The following is a 4,884-nucleotide window of genomic DNA, read 5'->3' as shown; positions in this document are numbered from 1 at the left end:
CCCAACCCAACTATATAGTTTTGGGTTATATTGATTTAAGTTCGAATTTTTTTTTTTAAAAAAATTGTTTCTAATAAAAACAAAATTTTAGTTAGTAAAATATTTGTGTAGCTATAAGGCCTAAAAACTTAAATTTCCATGTAGGAGACCATGTATTTCTAAAGATAGCACCCATGAGAGGGATGTTGGGATTTTGGTAAGAAAGGGAAGCTAAGCCCCAAGTTCATCCATCCTTTTGAGATACTAGAAAGAATAGGACTAATGGCCTACAGACTCGCACTCCAACAAAATTTATCTATCGTACACAATATATTTCATGTGTTCATGTTAAGAAAGTATATATCACCTCACTCACGTAATAGCACATGATACACTTCCGTTCAGAGAATACTTAGAATATAAAGAAGAATCGGTACAAATACGGGACAGGAAAATCAAAGAATCAATAACAGGTAATGATTTTGTAAAACTTTTGGATTATTAAGAAAAAAAAAATATTTTCAAAAGGTGGCAAATTACCTAGTTTAAAAGAATTATGAAATTGTCATTGCTCACCAAATTAGATCCTCCGTAGTACCTTTATGCACATAATCTACAGTCTCTTGAAATCCAGCGGTTGGGTCTCTCTCTAAATTGGATATGATCTAGAACGTTTACAGATCATCACATCTAACGACTGAAATTCAAAACTAAATTCGATAAAGCTCTGATCGGCACATGATTTCTTAACGAAAAGTTCAAAAGGATCAACTGTGAGATCATGGCAGTTCTAGATGTTTCAAAGATAGTGGATCCATTCTCTTAAGTTATGAGCAATGTCCGTTCATTTGGAGAAAGAAGCAAGCAACAAAGGGCCTTCAATCACAAGTGATAAGCTTTTCATTTTTTGGGTTTTGGGTTTTGGGTTTTGAGTTCTCATGTTCCTTCCGAGCTACCGTCCATCATTTCCCTCCAAATTTATTTCTATACCTTTCAAATAAGATTAACCTCAATTTTGGTGTAGGAAAGAAGGGAAAAAATGCCCCAAACCTATTTCCAAAATTTGGTCCTCCATTGAAGGAATCCAAAGAAGCTTAAAATTTTAATTCGATGTTACGAGTGAATTCATCGTGTGAGACCTATCCCAATCGATTTATACCCCTTCAAGAAACATTTTCATAGAAGAACTTGAAGGGTAATAACTCCAAGAGTGTGCCCAATTATAGAAATTCAATATCAGGCAAGTTTTGGGAGTAAAACTCAAACTCTTGTTTCTAGCCCATTTTATTTAAAATTGAGGTTTCCGTTAGACTTAGGGAACTAAATAGAGCATATCAGATGAAGTGATTGAGGGATAATTCGTCTGAGATCAAGCTATCCAGGAGGATCAAACTCTACGTTTTGGGTTCAGTTGCAAACCGAAGGTTGGAATCCAATATTGGCCATGCTTACATAAAGTTGTATTCCCAAATTAATTCATTTAGTTTGAGAGGAGTTAAAGGAAGATTTCAACATACAACAATAATCCTACCCAATATCAAGTCCCTCTCGGTATGCTTTAGCAAAAAATTGAGTATTCAGCCGAATTTGGAAGCTGATAATTTATGATACAGTCCACGAACAGGGGAGATATAAGTCTGTAACTCTTTATTGAGACTCTATCTTTGTGTTTCAGAAAAAAATTGAGGAAAAAATGTAAGGACCCTAGATTTCTACTAACCTAAAGTCGTTAGCGTATACATAATGTAACTTCTTATGTAGAAATAATCAATTAAATCATCTCCATCCATAAAAGAACATTGTTTAAGAAAATATCTTTAAAACAATAAAAACGAAATATTAAATAAACCAACGTAAATATTAAATATAACCACGTCCTATACTAACCTAAAGTCTAAGAAATTTAAATACATTTATCCTATGCATGTGTCATGGTCTCGTCGTCAACCGTGCAAGGTGTCTTGCATTTACCTGAAATATAGAAATAACACATACTTGAATATTTTAAGAAAGACCCAATGACCCCACTATTGGAGTTAGGAAATGAGAAGACAGTATTCTCTTAGATGATTATTCTAAGCCGGTTGTTGAATGTGTATTTACTATTTTACACATGACCTATAAGTGCGAATATGTACCCACCAGTCGGTTTGCACACCTTCTGGGCCTCCTTCTAGTCGAGCTAGCTGTTGGGTTTTATGTCCTAAAACTCATAGTTTGTAAACAAAAACATATTCTATTTTCAATAAAGTTATTATTGCTATTTATTCAGTAAAGATTGTTATTGAATAAAGTGAACTTTACGATCATTAAATCTAAATTCTATAAACTAAGAACACTCTGGCTATAGTATGATTACTTGAACTATATGTAGAGACGTAAGAGTGGATCAAGTTCAAGTATATAGTCAAAATGATCTATAGTATAAGGATAAGACTGAGTACCTTATTCTGGGACACTATGGATGTGGCCCACTTTTGTATATGATATAAACAATGTGATCACTAAATTGTACATGTGGAGACATGTGAGTGGGGGCGACCTATACAATGAGTATTGCATAAGATCGGACCATGAAGAAAACCACTCTCACTTTATAATGTCGTTTACTGTTGAGACTGATTTTCTTTTCATTCGATAACCTAGGTAACTCGGTTTTAATCCTGAGCTAACCATGAACTCCTGTTTATTCGGAATTATCCTTAGATTTGCATGGGTGAGAGTGGCTCTAGTTCGCCGACTCAACAGGCCTCCCATTTCAGGGGTAAGACTGGGTGAATGGCTGGGGACGTGGGGTGCAAGACGGAATTCACTCCTACCCACTTTTAGGGATAGAAGAAAGGTAGTTCCCTTAAGCACTGACTCCAGGTCTTGAACAAGGGGCCCCACCCTCTCATTGGCCTGAGAGGGATTCGGTTTACTGGTTGGACCACAAACCAATTGTTTATTAGAGGATCAGTGAGACATAAGGAACAAGAAGTAACTTCAGGGGTAAAACGGTAAATTGACCCAGCTCTAGTTACGAACAACCTGTGAAGGATCGACTTACTAATCATGGTTATATCAGATGGACAGAAATATATCTATAGTGAGGGGAGTGCAACTACTAGGCTATAGTGGAGTGTCCTAGTAGTTAACGAATGTTGGTTAACCAGGTTAATGAGTTTAATCGGTTAATCTTGAATCGTTGGAGCCCATGATCTATAGGTCCATTAGGTCCCTCTGCTAGCTCATATCGGACTAAACCATAGAACAGTGTGACGAGTGAGTTCGAAGTGTTCGAATTCAAATTAGGGAATATGCGTTACATATATACGATATATTTAACCGCAATTTTATTTTATTTACGAATTAAACGAAAAGAGAGAATCTGAGATATTTAAATAAGATTTAAATATCTTAATCAATTATGTGTCGGAATTGATTGGGATTGGCATTTGAATTAATATTAAATATTAATTAAATAGTTTAATTAATCATTTAATGTTACTTTAATTTGAAATTCATTATTCAAATTAATTGTTGAATTAAAATGAAGAAAGTCAAAATGTTGACTTTCATCTAATGGAAAAATCATGTTAGTGGAATTTTGAGGTGTCAAAATTTGGTTTAACCAAACTTGCATGTTTGCCAAATAAACCCCACAAGTTTGAGTGGAATTTTGAGTGTCAAAATTTGGTTAACTCAAACATGCATGCTTGCCACATAATCCCAAACATTTGAGTGGAATTTTGAGTGTCAAAATTTGGTGAACTCAAATTTGCATGAACATGCAAACATGACTCTTTAAATAGAGTGATCATGGTACATGGAAGGTCTTCTTCTTCTTGGTGAAAAACCTTGAGAAAAACCTCTCACAAACACTCTCTTCACATATACAAAATCCCTCCCAAGTTTAGTCACTCACCGGATTCCACAATCCCGTTCTAAGGCCGGAGGATAGTGGAGAAGACACTAGTGGTGGTTCGAAACCGGTTCGTGAGGAAAAAGGAGTTTGAACTACAAAAGGTTAGTATCTAAACTCATTAAGTTTTAATACTTATGAACATGCTAGTTATTTACTATAATTGATGTTCTAAAAGTGCCTAAGATCCAAATTGTTTCTGCATGTGTTATATCAACACCATCAATTGGTATCAGAGCAAGTTTTAGGCACTTTATTTACATTAATTTGATCATGGTGGGTACCACATTTCAGGAATGAAATTTGTGATTGCTAAAGTGGATAGTTTTGGTTTTGGCATTTTTTTTTATGCTTCCATTTGATACAATTATTGTAATAAGCCTAATGTGTATGAGCTTTAATGAATGAAAAAAGATCTGTAATAATTATGGAGTCATTAGAGNATCTGTAATATTTATGGAGTCATTAGAGTCCATTTTAGGTTGTAATTGGTCCAAAATGGAAGAGATAGCAAGCTGAACCGAAGAAGATGGAAGAGGCGGTTCGGGTGTTTTTTGTGCCGTTGGGGTCCAATTCAACGTTTTTAAGGGTTGGTTCGCCCAGTTCATGATCCTCGGGAGCGGCTCAAGTTATTTTTAATTATTAATGTAATAATTTAGTTAATTGCTTGCTTTAAAATGCCAAAACCAACCCACTTTAGTGTGTTTAATTAATTATGCATTATGAATGTATGTTTTAATTAAATAGAAAATGTATATGCATAAAGTATGTCATATAGATTTAAAATCCCACCATAGGCTAAGCATGTTTCATGCATTCCAAGTATGTTATAAGTGTTATAATGTATAGTATGCATGTCTTAGGGTTCCATGAGTGATAGATATAAATTGTTATATTATTGCATGGAATGGATGATTATATAAATTGTTATATAAAGCATGTTATAGGTTATTTTCAACGTCATAAAATGAGGTAGACGTTAAAATCTATAATAAAGATAA

Source organism: Cucurbita pepo, chromosome LG06, assembly GCF_002806865.2.
Source record: "Cucurbita pepo subsp. pepo cultivar mu-cu-16 chromosome LG06, ASM280686v2, whole genome shotgun sequence".
NCBI lineage: Eukaryota > Viridiplantae > Streptophyta > Magnoliopsida > Cucurbitales > Cucurbitaceae > Cucurbita > Cucurbita pepo.
Note: the sequence above shows the minus strand (reverse complement) of the source record.